This window comes from Glycine max, chromosome 8, assembly GCF_000004515.6.
Source record: "Glycine max cultivar Williams 82 chromosome 8, Glycine_max_v4.0, whole genome shotgun sequence".
Lineage (NCBI taxonomy): Eukaryota > Viridiplantae > Streptophyta > Magnoliopsida > Fabales > Fabaceae > Glycine > Glycine max.
Genome location: NC_038244.2, coordinates 21,046,815 through 21,064,775, shown reverse-complemented (window position 1 = coordinate 21,064,775; position 17,961 = coordinate 21,046,815). Strand labels below are relative to the sequence as shown.

The 17,961-nt window shown below is 32.9% G+C and overlaps 2 pseudogenes; both read left to right on the top strand.

Annotated features, from left to right (window-relative positions):
* Window positions 1-331: 331 nt before the first annotated feature.
* On the top strand, window positions 332-9,475 carry LOC100792765 (UDP-glycosyltransferase 83A1-like; annotated as a pseudogene).
* A 5,565-nt stretch (window positions 9,476-15,040) lies between these two features.
* On the top strand, window positions 15,041-16,242 carry LOC113002317 (uncharacterized; annotated as a pseudogene).
* Window positions 16,243-17,961: the final 1,719 nt, after the last annotated feature.

Genomic DNA, 17,961 nt, shown 5'->3' with positions numbered 1-17,961 from the left:
CAAGTATTATTCATCAATGGGCATTGGCAAATTTAAAAGATGGTGGTTCATTCCTTCTAAATTGGCCTCAGATGTTTGGCTTCACGATTGATTTACTTTGGCAACAAAGGAATGCTAAAGTTCTCAAAGATAAAAAACAAATGGAGCAAGAAGGATATTATGGTCTAGCTACATAAGATGGGCTAGCTTGGAATTATGCTACCAAGAACCAAAAAAGAATTATCAAGAATAGATCCAGCAATGCTCAAGTTAATAAGTTCATTTGGAGTCCACCCCAAGGAAATCAGTTCACTCTCAATTGTGATGGTGCTAGATCTCGAGCAAATGGAGTTATATCGTGTGGTGGTCTTCTCATAAATGATGCAGGTGATTTTATGGTGGGCTTTGCTTGTTTATTGGGAGTAGTTTCAGTTCTTCAATCAGAGTTATAGGTCATCTTCCATGGCATTCAACTTGCTAGAGAACAACAAATTTTACAAGTAGGATGTCAATTTGACTCAACAGAAGCCATACAGCTTATACTTGATGGGTCCAGTGAAGATCATGGTTGTTTTCAAATTTGTCGAGCTATAAAGAGCAGCATTGACCCTCCAATGGTGGTGTCTTTCAAGCACATTTTCAAAGAATGTAATGAATCAGTTGATGCCTTTGCTAAACATGCTCTTGGGTTGCATCAAGGGCTGGATTTTTTTTTTTTTTTTGTGCAAACCCCTAGTTTTGCTCTCCCTATTTTGCTGGCAGAGAAATCAGCAATAGGAAGGGTGTATGTGTGTTTTCTGGTTTTTTTTGGTTGTTAAACCCCTGTAAATCAGAGAAAAAAAAAACATTTGTTTTTATCACTTGAGTAGATCACCTCTTGAGACCCACACACTATTTAAGAAACGGATACTTAAGAATCGGATAAAAACGTATATTATATTTTGTTTTTTTGTTTGATTTCTTGAAACCCACGTATAACTTGAAGAAGCCAACTGATTCAAGCAACAATAACATTTAATAGAGTACTTGTATATGGACACTCTAATTGGCTAATACCCAATTGATTTTTTTTTTATTTCTCTTTTTGTTTTTGTCACAACATATTACTATTATGCCTATATTTTTATTCATTCTATCATTTTCCCTTTCTAGCATGTGAGTGTTCACATAGATCATTTTCCTTACAACTAATAAGTTATCATTAACATCATATATAAATAACTTCCCACTGAGCAACAAATAGCAAGTACTAAAAATTCACACCTTTCACTCAGCCTTCTACTTTTCTCATTATCTCTTCACGTTTACATCAACAGACATGAGTTATCCACACTTTCTTGTTGTGCCTTATCCAATTCTAGGACACATGAATCCACTTCTTCAGTTCTCTCAGGTTCTGGCCAACCATGGCTGCAAAATAACATTTTTTTTATCACTGAGTTCAACCAAAAGAGAATGAAGAGTGAAATAGACCACTTGGGAGCACAGATAAAATTAGTGACACTCCCACATGGTTTGGATCCAGAAGATGACAGAAGTGACCAGCCAAAGGTGATTTTGTCACTCAAAAGCACCATGCCTACTAAGCTTCACGAGCTCATACTTGACATCAATAATAATAATGCTTTGGATGCTGACAACAACAACAAGATCACTTGTCTGGTTGTTTCTAAGAACATAGGATGGGCCTTGGAAGTTGCACACAAATTGGGAATTAAAGGGGCTCTTCTGTGGCCTGCTTCAGCTACTTCATTGGCCTCTTTTGAGTCCATAAGGCTTATTGATGAAGGAATTATAGACTCTCAAACTGGTAAGAACAAACTAATTACTATATTATATTCTGTTGAAAAATGTTAATTAGTTTCCTAAGATCACTAGTTAAGAAACTAAGAATAATTTTTTTATTGAGATGTGTAGAATTGTATTTTTTTTTATAATTTTTTGTATATTTTTCTGTGACACTTATTAGCCATACTCTATTATGTTAGTTGACCTATTATTTGGATATTAATTAAAAGACTCTATTATGTTAGGTGATCTTGCTAAGTGTTTTACATAACTTGAATGTTGTTTATTATTGCCAAGTGTTTTCAACTCACCTTTGAAGGCAGCGTTTGAGAAGGTTCACTTTTCATAAGCTTTGGGCATATAATATTAATATTTCAGTATGTAATGGTTCATAAGCTTTGTGTAGTTTTCGTACTGCACAGTTGTGAAATTCCCGGTGGATATATTGGTGTCTCTTATTTTGATCACCTTTGTACTAGATTCATAATTTGTTGTAAGGTGTTTGGCTTGGTTGGGCACCACTTGTGCTAAATTAAGTGTTATTAATAAATCATTTGCCTTTTAAAAAAAAATTAAACTTCACCAGGAATTGAAATCATGCAAGTCGGTGACAATTAAAGCATCTAAAATATCAATGGCGAAAATATTTGTACTCCCTTGTTTTCAAATATAAGGAAAAAATATATTTTTTTAATCTCAAATATAAAAAATAACTAATTTCACATTATTTAATATTACTATATCTCTGAAATATCTTTGATTTAATTGATGTTCTAGTTTCAATAACTATTTTTTATCATTATACTAAATTTCAATGAAAGATAAATTTAAAAAAATATTTTTAATTAAAATTAATACAATTAATTAACTTTTTTTAATCACTATATCATTTTTTTCTTATATTTGAAATTAGATGAATTATATAATTTTCTTCCTTCTTGATATGCATTTTTTTATGTATATTGTTTGATGATTGTGGACCCAAACCAATTCAAAGAACTAGCTCTTGGGATTGATCTCGGCAAATTGACCAAACTGGGTTACTTTTACAAACTATTTTTCAATAAGGATTCATTTTGAAATATATTACGAAGGGGGTCTATTTTGGTAAGCATTTCGCTATTACTGTTGGCGAAGCAGGGACACGTGGCAGCATGCAGGGCATTTCGCCATTGCTATTGACGAAACAGGGACACTGGCAATCCTTCAGTATATTTTGCCATTACGAATAGCGAAATACTTTCGCAATATGGAAAGTTAATTGAACATATAAACTTCAAACGGTTGTAACTTTTGATAGAAATGTCCGTTTGAGGCCCATAATATGTCAAAATGCTCAAAATTGAAGGAGAAATCCCTTGGCAAATTCCTGAAGGGGATTTGGTCAACTGATTTTTCAGGGGATTTGGTCCCCTGAAAAATCCTATTTTTCACTTGGTTGAATCTTAAATCCTATTTTTCACCTACTTAGAGGCGTTTTTTTTAAGTAGGTGAAAAATAGGATTTAAGATTCAACCAGGTGAAAAATAGGATTTTTCAGGGGACCAAATCCCTTGAAAAATCAGTTGACCAAATCCCCTTTGGGAATTTGTCAAGGGATTCCTCATTCAATTTCAAGCATTTTGATATATTATGGGCCTCAAACGAACATTTCTTTCAAAAGTTACAACGATTTGAAATATATAAGTTCAATTAACTTTTCGTACTGCGAAAATATTTCACCATTCGTAATGGCGAAATACACTGAAGGACTGCCACGTGTCCCTGTTTCGCCAACAACAATGGCAAAATGTCCTGCATGCTGCCATGTGTCCTTGTTTCGCCAACAGTAATTGGTGAAATGCCTACCAAAACAGACCCCTTCGTAATATGTTTCAAAATGGACCCTTATTGGGAAATAGTTACCCAGTTTGGTCAATTTGTCGATTGATCTCCTTAAGAAGCCTTTTCTTTGGGTTGTACGTCCAAGTAATGATAACAACAAGGTAAACAATCCATACCCAAATGAATTCCATGGATCTAAAGGTAAAACTATTGGTTGGGCTCCATAAAAGATGATATTGAACCACCCTCGTAGCTTGCTTCAATACCTATTGTGGTTGGAATTCTATCATTGAAGGTGTATGTGGTGGCATACCTTTCTTATGTTGGCCATTTTTCAGTGACCAATTCATTAACAAGTCATATGTTTGTGATGTGTGGAAAGTTGGACTAGGACTAAACAAGGATGAAAATGGATTAATATTGAAGGGAGGTAGATAAGGAAGAAGGTGGAGCAATTGCATGGAAATGAAGAGATAAAGGCAAGATCATTGAAGAAGAAGGATTTGACCATGAATAACTCTGCTGAAGGTGGTCAATCTTCAAAGAATCTCAAAAAGTTTATCATTTGGGCCAAGGGTTAATGGTATTTTTCGTCGAACCTTTTTTCTACTTTTTTGCATTTTTAAGTTGAGAAAGGCAAAAAGTATTTGATACTTAGAATACGATATGAATATTTAATGATATACAAAATGATTTTCAATAAACCGACGAATAAAAATGATAGGTTGAAGTCGTTTTGAGATTCCCTTGAAGTTGATCACACTTGTATTGTGTTAGTCTCTATTTATTTTATATGTAAAAATTGAATATAATATCAAAAGGTTTATAATACTCATACATCTTACTTAATAAATTGAATGAGTTTCTTGATATTGATCTCTATTTGATTTGTGTATCTAGTATTATGTTTATGCTATTTAGTATTTACAATTGGACACTTAAATTAATCGACAATGCAAAATTGTTTTAATTTTCTCAAATTTAAATTTTAAAATTATAATTGCCTTAAAAATTATGAGTTTAATTGTTACTTAATAATAGTTTTATTCAACATAAACATAATTATCATATACAGAAGATAATGTGTGATCTCTAAAACAAATACTAGTATTTAGTATTTACATGAAGCCACAAGCCACGACCATATATACTCTAGCCTGTAATGATCCTAAGACACCCTCCTAGTCCATGTTACCATCTATAATATAACTCTAATAAAAGAGATGCCCAATGAAAACCCTATTATACCCATACCTAAAATGTTGACACTTGGCACTTTTCTCGATTTTTTTGGTCATTTTGCCCCTCCATTTTTTTCCTCTGTTGGTTCTCCCAATTCTCCCACATGTTTTGTTGTCCAACCTTCTCCGTTCATGTCATTGTATACCTTTGTGTACCTGCAACACGCTTCCTCCCATGTCCCATCCAGAAAACCCCATTCCACTTTTGTATCATTGTTTATTTCTTCCTTCTTTAGTTTCCTTCGTTCTTCAGTTTCCCTCTGGTCATCCTTTTTTTGCCACTTTGTTGTTGTGAATGTTTGGTTGCAGAGTCAAGGTTTTACTTTTGTTATGTTTTCTGTTATGCATGTTGTTCGTCGTAAGTTATAGTTCTTTGTTTCGTGTATTTGCTTCCTTACTGATTTTTCCGCTTTGATTTTGCTTCTTTACTGATTTTTTTGCTTGCAAGGCTATCCAGGAAGAAGCATCCAGTAGGCAAGTTTTTATTTTGTCTGTTGTCATGCATGTTTGCTTCGTAACTGATAGCCTCACTTTGTTTGTTTCAGGTAGGGACACTTTTCACTTTGTTTGTTTCTGGTAGTGACGTTTTTCCACTGACATTGACTCATATTTATGCATGTTTGCTTTCTTACTGATTTTGTCACTTGCAACTGCATCCAGGAAGCACCATCCAGCAGGCAAGTTTTTTATTTGTTTGTTTTCATGCTTCATAACTGATAGCCTCACTTTGTTAGTTTCAGGTAGTGACACCTTTCACTTTGTTTGTTTCTGGTAGTGACACTTTTCCACTGACATTGACTCATATTTATGCATGTTTGCTTTCTTACTGATTTTGTCAGTTGCAACTGCGTCCAGGAAGAACCATCCAATAGGCAAGTTTTTTATTTGTCTATTGTCATGCTTCATAACTGATAGCCTCACTTTGTTTGTTTCAGGTAGTGACGCTTTTCCACTAACATTGACTCATACTTATTCATGTTTGCTTTCTTATTGATTTTGTCACTTGCAACTGCATCCAGGAAGAACCATCCAGTAGGCAAGTTTTTTATTTGTGTGTTGTCATGCATATTTGCTTCATAACTGATAGCCTCACTTTGTTTGTTTCTGGTGGTGATGCTTTTCCATTTACAAGGTCATCCCGGAAGAAGCATACATCAGGCAAGTTTTTATTTTGTCTATTGTCATGCATGTTTGCTTCGTAACTGATACTCTGACTTTGTTTGTTGCCAGTGGTGATGCTTTTCCATTTACAAGGTCATCCAGGAAGAAGCATACAGAACTATTTTTGTGTGCCTAATACGATATTCTTTTCCTATTAAATATTTTCTTCTTTGTTATTTTGTTCGTTTTGCCATTGACATTCATCATTGATATTCAGTGCAGTTCTGACCATAAATGTTTTGGTCCAAATCGTTTTTTACATGTCTTATTCAATGTTTAGCATGTACTTTAGTCTGTTTATAAAAGTTTTTTGTGTTTTCCAATCTGTTGCCTAATGTTATTCAACCTTTGTGTTGGTTGATGACAAGATCAGTTGATTTAAATTGTTCTTAATAGCTGAGGAATGTCATTTGTTGTTTGATCTCTATTTTTCTTCTTTCTTTCCATCATTATTGTTGTTTTTTTGTGTCATCATTGTGTTAGTTGTTGTCGTCTTATCTGTTTGTTTTGTGGTCAAAATTATACATTGTTGTTTCAGTTTTATGCAGAATTATGGCTCGTATTCCGGATAAGATAAAAGACATCAATGGATCAAAAGAAACCCTTAAACTTGCTGTGAGGATAACTGATCTTTGGTTTGTTGGGACACCCGACAAGATTGAACAAGCTGAGATGGTTATAGTGGACTCTGATGTATGATTTTATGTTGTGTTTGATCCATTATTTATCATTCTAACAGTTTGTTATATACTTTGCCCATGACCAGGGTGATGAAATCCATGTTGTTTGTAAGCAAGATCAGCTAAAGTCTTGGAAGATGGATTTGAAGGAAAATTGTACTTATGTCATGCACAATTTTAAAGTCATCAAGAATGATGGTCAATATAGAGTTCGTGACCACCAATATTAATTAGCATTTACTAGAGTTACTGTTGTTAGGCAATCTGATTTGGATGGTCTTCCTTTTAAAAAATTCAAATTTGCTGAATTTGCCAATGTCATTGTTGGTCGCTTCCAACCTGGCCTGTTGGTTGGTAAGTTCAGCTACAATTCAGCCACTGACTTTGTTCACAAAATTCTAGCTATCTTTTTATAACATGCCTTTCATTTTTCTACTTTCTTAAGACATTATTGGTGTCGTTGATGAGGTGATCTTCCGCCATGTTTCCTCAAGGAGTACAAGGGTTGTTTTTAAACTGAAGGACTTGAGGTTATGTTGTCCAATTTACCCTTTCATTTTTAAAATTGGGTCCTATCTTATTAATGGTTGACTCAATTTAATTTGCTTGCTTTGTAATGTTATGTCCATGTTGGATTATTGTAGACTAATACTGTCATCATTATTTGTTTATGATAGTGACCAATTGGTATCTTGCACTCTCTAGGAAGATTATTGCTTGCAGTTTTAAGAGTACTTAAATGAGCTTGAAAATGATGGCCCCACAATTGTTCTGTTGACCCATGCTAGAATTAAAGAAGCCTAGGGTATAGTTTCATGTGGAATTTTTCGATTCTTCTGCTTATTAAATAGCATCTTATGTTCCTATTTTTGACAAATGTAGGATCCTATCCACCCTCAGTGAATAATTCTTTGAAGGCTTCAAAGTTACTTATTAATCAACCGATGGTTGAAATTCAAGAATTCAAGCAGAGGTATTTTGCTGGTGTGGTTAACATAGTTTGATTATTTTTTTCCTGACCTTTGATATTGATTCCATATGTGTATGTTTTTTGAATTAGGCATTGAGGTCCGGTCAGTTTTGACACCTCGTGGTCAAGGCAATTCTCAAATTTCAGGTTCTACCAATTATCATCAAAGGTGCATTTTTTTTTTCAAAGGCTGAGGCAAAGAGCATTTATGAGATTAACAATATTTCTGAAGTATTGATCTTATTTATGTTTACTATTTATTCAACACCTGAACCAATAGGTGATAAATGTAATCACTATGTTGTTTTGACCAGGAAATTGTTTGTGTTACTATTGGCACGATTACCAGAATTGTTATGGAAAATCATTCATGGTGTTATCCAGCTTGCATTCAGTGCCACAAAAAAACTGATATAAACACCGCTCCGTTCACATGCGCATGTGGCAAATATAATGAGCGAGCTGTGCTAAGGTCATTGGAGCCGTTTTTAAATTTGTGCGCCCTTCATTTACACCTCATATTGACGCTATTATATATATTGCCAGGTATAGACTTGAGGTGATGGTCAACCACAAGGAGGAAAGCACAAAATTTCTACTCTGGGACCATGAATGTACTAACTTGATTGGGCAATCAGCTGATGAAGTTAATAGGCTAAAAATAGCAGTAGGTCCCTGCATTATCAAACATCACTGTTGAATCTTTAAATTATGTTTTTTTTGTTTACTATCCAATCTCAGAACAGATGTTTAGTGCACAAACTGATTATATTTGCGCAAGGATGGTGACATTGATTTAAATGCTTTGCCAGAAGTGCTTGATAAGTTGCTAGGTTATGTGCTTGCCTTTAAAGTCAAGGTTCAACCAAAGTTCAGGAATGTTGTTTTTCTGAAATACTCAAGTGACTTAAGTTTGATTAACACTGTGATGGACTTACTGCCTGATGCTGAGGTACTGCTTTGTAAAGTATATTTCAAGAGTTATTTTGAGTAGCCATATATTATACCTATGTTCATTTGTTTTTTCCAAGTTGCGTTACTGTTGTTGTGTATCTCATGCAGGCATCTTCCAAGATCCATATTCCAATCCTTGATTCCAATGATCCTCCCCAGCATGAATTTGTAAGCTGAAATTATGATGCTCACTTTTCAATATGATATTTGTTGCATCTATCCCATTTTAAAAATACACCAATGTCAACTTTCAATTCAACTTATTAATTGGTGTATATTTCAGGAGTTATTTGAGGAGCCATATATTATACCTATGTTCATTTGTTTTTTCTGGGTTGCATTACTGTTGTTGTGTATCTCATGCAGGCATCTTTCAAGATCCATATTCCAATCCTCGATTCCAATGATCCTCCCCAGCATGAATCTATAAGATGAAATTATGATGCACACTTTTTAATCTGATATTTGTTGCGTCTATCCCATTTTAAAACTGCACCAATGTCAACTTTCAATTCAACTTATTAATTGGTGTATCTTTTATGCAGCAATCCCTATCTGGAACAGCAGATCATGATCCGCTTCTCGGACTCCCCTTAACAGCAGACATCTCAGGAATGTGATGAAGAAGTAAGAAGCTCTCAGATTTCACCCGGGCAACTTTCATCTAACAAATTAAGGAAACATGCTAAAATTGAATGAATGTGGTTACTTGGAAGTTTTCAAAATCGCTTCTTATTTTGACTGTTACTTGCAAGTTGTAAAAAAACTCTCAGATTTACTTCTTTTCCTGTGGTATCCCTGCCTGACATTTAGTAAACATTGCCAGATGTTATGGCTCTCCAATGTGGGATGTAAAGATAACTTTATATTTTGCAACTCATTTTGTATTCGAATGTTGTGCAATTTAAATTCTATTTTAAATCGACTCTCAAGTAAATTATAGGAAGTTATTACCAAATTGTGTTGGGCTTTAATCATTTTTGGCGCTTGGAATTAACATCATGGTTTCATATGTATGCTATTTGTTTCATCATAACTAAATTTTTAAAAAAATTAGTCAATAGAATGGGCCACATAAATTCAAGAAGCTTATGTTTTAAAGAAAACTTACATTTAATTGAATACCATGGGCTCTTGCTTAAGGTTTTACACCCTGTTACCTATCGAGCTAATTTTATTGCTTAATGTTTTGCGTTGCTTTTCTTAAGAAAGGTGAGGAAAGGCATTTGTCCTTTAGGCTCGGTTTAAGTCTTTTGTTACCATCATTTGTTCTTTGATGTACCATATTTTGCTTAATCCAACTTTCTCAAATGCCAAATTAAATATTTTATAAATCCATAAAGTAGAATTACAGAATATGGGATATAATTAATTGGGAAAAAACTAGATGTTTCTAGATTGACGGCCTACTCCTGCCATACACAACATCTTTCATATCAGCTTTTCTATCAATGTCACCAACCCATGCCTATACATGCATGTGTGATCATTCCGATAAAAGTATGGTCTATTTAACCAGCTGTCAATGTTGAACTATAGTTTTAGTTCCTAATGCAACTGTTTCCCTTATCTTCCAATGTTTTGTTCCATCCTTTTCAAATTTCAATTTAGCATCTCTTACTCCATTCCAACAATGATCGTCTGATAAATTTTAAACTCAGAGCAACATCAATAATAGACATCAACAACATGGATAACGATGAATATACAAACAAGTCAAATTCAACAAAAGCCGGAATGAACAAAAACGTATCATGCAGCAAAAACGACACACTTAGACTTAGCTCCATGTACATACAACTGTGCATCCTGCTTCACAATATACAAAAGATCATAATAAGAAATTATATATACCATGTTTCAGATTGAAATTATCTGCTAACATTACTTAAATACAATGTTCAAAATTTTGTACCCTGCACCGGGATCTTTGTTATAAAAATTTTGTTATGCAAAGGCAACCAAACTATAAGTTGCATGCAACCTAGAACTAGATTTACATTTATTTTAATTATTATGGTCATGCATGCCACTTAATTATTGTATTTAAATTATGGTCATAGATATCTTTAAGTAATTGTTTCTGATTCATCGGAGGATGTCAATTCTGAATTAACAAAAGGTACTACTAAAAAACTCCTCAATCCAATTGTTTTTTCATAATTAACATGTAATAAGTATATCTAACTACAATTTTTGCAGAATCGGATTCCATTTCTTTTGTTGGAGATGAAAATTGTCAATTCCCAGTTAATGACCCTACAATTAACACAGAAGGTAATTATAATTCTAAATCACTATGTTAATAACTTCACCTACAATGGCTTTAATTTTTCAAAACCATTTTTATTTATCATGTAACAATTTAGATGTTTTTTCTGGAAATGTTATCAATTGTTACCATCATGTTGTCGTATTTCATTAAACAATTTCATGGTATTTTGAACTTGGTGATCAACTCATGCAATGTAGACACTGTAATGCAAACGTTTGGTATAATGAAAGAATATCAAAACCTTAAAATACTTTAAGCTCGAGGTTCAACTTATGTTGTGGAGATGGTAAAGTTGAACTTCCATTATTACAAAATCCCCCCAAACATCTCCAGCAACTTTTGTTCGATCATCATGCAACTGATAGTAAAAATTATTAGCAAAACATACGGACATATAACATGATGTTTGCCTTTACTTCTGCTGGTATTAAGCTAGACAAATCAATTAATGATTCAAGAGGACCTCCTACAATTAGAATTCAAGGCCAACCATGTCATAGGATAGGCAGCCTATTACCAATGCCTGGAAAAGAACCTAAATTTGCACAATTATATATCTTTGACACAGAAAATAAAGTGCAAAATAGAATTAATGCCATCAAGTAGTGATTCTTTTATTCTTATTATTATAAAAACACAACATTAATGGAGCATGTTTGATTTTAAAAAATTTTGATTCTTCCTTTCTCATTGATGTTGTCTAAATTATATATGCATTTTAATATCACATTTTACAGCCACCATAATGAAATTCAACCACACATTGTTTCAAGTTTAAGACAAATGTTGGATGAACACAACACCCATGCAAAAAGTTTTAGAATGGCAAGAGATAGATTGGCAGATAATGAAGTACATAATGTCAAGCTGAAATTGGTCGCTAATCGTGAAAAAGATGGTCGTACATATAATGTACCTACTGTTTTAGAAGTTGCTGCACTTATTGCAGTGATTTTGATACGAATTCAAGAAGAGATATTATTCCTGAGACTCGAAATGGCCAATTACAAAAGATACATGAATTGCATTCTAGTTATCTAGGTTTACAGTACCCTCTATTATTTCCTTATGGTGAAGATGGATATAAAGTTGACATACTTCATCGCGCTACATCAAGTGGCCAAAAAAGAAAGAGAAATCGTCTTACAATGAGGGAGTGGTTTGCTTTCAGACTACAATGCAGGTCAAATGAAGCACAAACTTTGTTGCATTCTAGGAAATTGTTCCAACAATTTTTTGTTGAAAGGTATACTATGGTTGAATCAGAAAGACTTTCCTTCATCAGAAACAACCAAAAAAAACTTAGTTAAAGTTTTGCAGCTTGCAAAAGTCATTGGATGATTGTACCACCAAAGGCTTAAATAGAGGTAAGAGGGTCATTTTGCCTTCAAACTTTGTTGGGAGCCCACGGTACATGGATCAACTTTATTTTGATGGTATGGCGATATGCAGGCATGTTGGTTTCCCAAATCTTTTTATTACTTTAACCTGTAATCCAAATTGGCCTGAAATTCGTAGATTACTGACGCCATTGGATTTGAAAGCAACAAACAGACCAGACATTATCTCGCAAGTTTTCAAACTGAAGTATGAATAGATGCTTTCAAACCTAACAAAGAATCATCTGCTGGGAAAAGTAGTTGCATGTAAGTTGGTCCTAATTTTTACCAATTCAGCTTACAGATCAGTTGATTATTTTTTCCTTTTGGCTGATCATCTTACATCAGGTTTCAATATTTAAATGCAACTATTGGTACTGACCACACAAAGAAATCTAATCACTTTAATGCTTGTCTATTAATACTATTTTCTAATAATGGCAGATATGTATATAATAGAATTTCAGAAGTGAGGACTTCCTCATGTACATTTATTGTTGTTTTTACACCCCGACAATAAATATTCATCTTCAGATGACATTGATCAAATTATATCAGCAGAGATACCTTCACAGGAAAATGACCCAGAACTGTATACATTAGTACAAAACCATATATGGTTCATGTCCCATGTGGAATTCTGTGAACAAAATCTCCATGCATGAAAGAAGGCATGTATAGTCGTTTCTATCCTAAAATGTTTCAGTCCCATACTCTTTTAGATGCAGATGGTTATTCGGTCTATTGTAAAAGAAACAATGGTCGGACGATTTCCAAAAATGGTGTTACAATTGATAGCAGATATATTATACCTTGCAATCCAAAATTGCTCATAAAATATCAAGCCCATATCCATATTGAATGGTGTAACCAAAGCACTTATGTCCAATATTTATTCAAGTACATAAATAAAGGATATGATAGAGTCACTACTGTTATGGTTCATGATGATAATGATGCAATTCACCACGCTACAACCTAGAATGATGAGATCAAAGAATATCTAGACTGCAGGTATTATTAATTTGTAATGTCTAATTGATCTGACCAATATTGTTTTAATTCATGGATCTTTATGAAGCTACTTGGAGAATCTTTGGTTTTCCAATACATGGCAGAAAGCCTGTTGTTGAAAGATTACATTTCCATCTTCCAAGACAACATAGTGTTCTTTACCAAGACCATGATGATATTGACGCTGCCCTGTCTAATCCAAGCATCTCTGATTCAAAGTTTATTTCTTGGATGAACAGCGACCAAAGCTTTGCTGAAGGAAGAACTCTTATGCAGAATTTGTTTCTAAGTTCGTATATAATCAGAAAAAAAGATCCTGGCAACTTAGAAAAAAATGATACACTATTAGGAGGCTACTATGGGTCCCACCAACTATAGGAGAACTATTTTATTTAAGGATAATGCTAATTGTTTGCAAAGGACCAACCTCATTTAAGGATATCAGAACGGTTGCTAATGTTCAATATCCTGCATATAGAGAAGCATGCTTTGCTATGGGTTTTTTGCAAGATGATAGAGAATTTGTTGAAGCAATCAAAGAAGTGAAAGACTGGGGCATAGCACATTATTTGAGAAAGCTATTTGTGTTAATACTTTTAACAGCTACCATGAACAAACCTGAAGAAGTTTGGGACCAAACTTGGCATTGGTTAGTTGATGACATTGCGTATCATCATAGGAAAACAAAAACAAATATAGGTTAGTTGAATTTTCTTTTATATCAAATACCATCAATAAATATCATAATTTAACAAATTATTTCTGACCTGCTAGAGATACGTTTTAATGATGACCATTTGAAAATTTTGGTGTTGCTTGAAATTGAACAACTATTGCAAGCCAATCAAAAATCACTTAGAGACTATCCTTTAATGCCATATCCTGAAGATGGAAACTGGGCAACCTGTCTAGACAATAGCCTGATATTATTAGAGCTAAATTACAACAATGATGAGGTCAGATTGGAATTTTTACATCTTTTTTCTCAGATGACAGGTAATGTACCTATCCATATGTAAATCCTATACCTACAGATAAAATTAATTGCAAAGAAAAAAAAACATAACAAGTCACTGTACCTTTCATTTTAAGTCTGAATTTGCTATACTCATTTTCCTATTCTATATTTGTCTCTAGAATTACAATATGCTATTAATCAAATTCAATTTGCATTTAATTAATTCTTCTTTGACATCTGACAAAAACATATCCATAACTATAGATCAACAAGCATCAATTTATAACCAAATTATTCAAGTTGTCAATAAGGATGAAGGTAGCATGTTTTTCCTATATGAATATGGTGGTACAGGAAAAACATTCATGTGGAAAACACTGGCAAGTTCATTAAGAGCAGACAATAAAATTGTTATTATGGTTTCTTCTAGCGGCATAGCTTCTCTATTGTTTCTTGGAGGTAGAACTGCACATTCCAAATTCAAGATTCCTATTCCAATTTTTGAAGACTCAACCTGCAATATACACCAAGGAAGTCAATTAGCTGAATTACTAAATCAAACAAGTCTAATCATTTGGGACGAAGCACCCATGACTCACAAATTTTTTTTGAAGCACTTGATCTAAGTCTAAGAGATATTATTAAAGGCGAATCCAGTTCCAATAAAATCTTTGGAGGTAAAGTCATGGTGTTTGGTGGAGATTTCCGACAAATACTATTAGTCATTCCTAGGGGCAGTCGCTCCGACATTGTTAATGCAACAATAAATTCCTCTTATCTATGGGATTATTGGCATGTATTAACACTAACAAAAAACATGCGTTTACAAAGCAATATACAAGCAATAGATCAACAAGAGACTGTCACATTTGCAAAGTGGATTCTGGACATTGGAGATGGAATTATTAGACATCAAAATGATGGTTACGCTATAGTGGAGATCCCACAGGATCTGTTGATAACAGAATATGATGATCCAATCCATGGGATAGTTAATTCTACATTCCCAGATTACAACAACCCTGAATTCTTCCAATCTAGAGCAATATTAGCTTCAACAAATGAAATAGTCCAACAAGTCAATGATTATATATTACCATTGATCCCAAGTAATCATACCATCACTTATATAATTGTCTTTATTTGTATCTAATTAATTTACCTTCCCTAAATGTAAATTGTGCCTGCTTCATTTCCCATTATGCAGAATTACCAGCTATGTAGTATCTTTATTGATTTTTTAAATGGTTATTATTAACTTGATATACTAATTACAAAAATGATCATAGGTGAACACATGGAATATCTAAGTTCTGACTTAGTAGACAAATCAAAAACCATTGAAAGTTATCATTTCCACTCACTAACTAATGAATTCTTTAATTCATTGACAACATCTGGTTTGCCCAATCATTGTATCAAACTAAAAATTGGATCACCTATAATGCTGTTAAGAAACTTAGATCAAACTCAAGGGCTGTCTAATGGCACTAGATTAATTGTTACAAGGCTAGCCAAACACGTTATTGTAGCTGAGATAATTTCTGGGAAAAATATTGGCCATAATGTTTATATTCCTAGAATGCCCATGTCCCTTTCTCAAACACCATGGCCTTTTAAGCTTTTAAGAAGACAATTTCCAATAATGCTCTCTTATGCAATGACAATTAACAAGTCTCAAGGGCAATCACTATCTAATGTTGGACTTTACTTGCCAAAACCAGTTTTTAGCCATGGATAATTATATGTTGCATTATCAAGGGTCAAATCAAAGAAAGAATTAAAAGTTTTAATACATGATAAAGAAAAAAAAAATTGGCCTCTACCACCAATGTGGTTTTTAAAGAGGTCTTCAAAAATCTAACAAGGTAAATACAATTTATATACAATGTCAATTGTTATTCTGCATAATACTATATTTAACAATTATTCATACACCCTCTAATATGCAGCTACATTCAAAGTGATATCAGCCAGTATACTATACCTCAGCTTCAAACATTGGATCTTCTATTATGAGGTACATAATATAATTTACTACATTTTAATGTTCCATGATTCTACATAAATGAAAAAAAAAAAACAAATAGGCTGACAAAGTATGCCATGCCCAATCATTCGAATACATCCATTGATATGGTCATATAAAATTACATCACAATATAAATTACTCTAACAAATCAAATCAAACTTCAAACACAAACATTCTCATATTTCAACATCAAAATTGCATACTTTCTTGGCTGTTAAATATTGACCATTAATTCAAACCGCTCTATGTAGCAATATCTAGAATAAAAGGTCTTAACGATAGTAGGTGACCAGCTATACAACTTAACTCCAACATTATTACTGTCCATTTACATAGATTTAACCATTCAAATATTTTCGAAATATAAAGTTTTTTTTTTGTAGAACAGAAAAAAGGTTAACAAAATCAAATGAATAAAGAATTCATTATAGATATTCATACAAATACTGGAAAAATGCATATATTCTTTAATCATCTAGGAAAATTATATCTACAGATACTTAAATATATATTCATACAAATGAATCATGTGCCAGGAACCAGATTTGAACTGGTGACATGAGGATTTTTAGTCCTTTACTCTATTAACATAGTACTAAATATTATTTGATTTCCCCCTATTCTTACAATTCTTCACTGTAAATAAACAAATTTAGGTTCACAGTCAATAACATTCTCAACGTCTAAAGAAATTTTAGTGTCACTGTTATCACCAAATGTATGTTGTGGGCTTTGCCTTAAGAAATCATATGATGATTATTAAATTACTAATAACATGAAAAAATAATTCTGAATTTTAACGTGTTTTAAATTGCATTTACAATTGTATATATTACTATTTATGTCTTTAGCATTACTGACTACTTGATTAAATGTGGAGGGAAGTGATAAATGTCCAATACTATTGGAAGTATTACTCTTTGACTAATATGAACTGTAACTGCAAATACTATCATTGGTTTAATTGCATTTGTTGTGCCAAATGTTATTGTCACATCCATCGATAATAATCAAGTGCATCATTTAAAATGTTGCTTATTTGATACAATGTAAAAATAATTAAGATCATTTTTATTATAAGCTTTTTATTCTATAATGTATTTCAATTGGACAACAGAATTTGCATTGCATGCTATCACTGTCTTTCATCTACAATCATCACACAAATTCCTATCTATTAAATTAGTTTTTTTTGTAGGTTAAGAAATCATATGATGATGATGATTAAATTAGTAATAACATGAAAAATTGATTCTGAATTTTAACGTTTTTAAATTGCATTTTCAATTGTATATATTATTGTTTATGCTTTTAAAATGATTGACTAGTTGATTAAATATGAAGAAAAATGATAAATGTCCAATATTACTGGAAGATTATTACTCTTTGGCTAATATGAATTATAACTGCAAATACTCTCATTGGTTTGATTGCATCTGTTATGCCAAATGTTACTCTCACATCCATCTTATAATAATTTCTTATTTGATACAATGTCAAAATAATGAAGATAATTTTTTACTATAAGCTTTTTATTCTACAGTGTAAAATGCAAAAAATAGTAGTGACATTCAGAAACGAAAGAAAACTCTTCACATCCTTACAACAGCACATCATAGCCGCCTATCTAGCTTCACAATCATTAAACTGCCCCTTAACTTTCAATCTTCACAAGCAACAATCAATGCTCCATGTTCGGGTGGTCG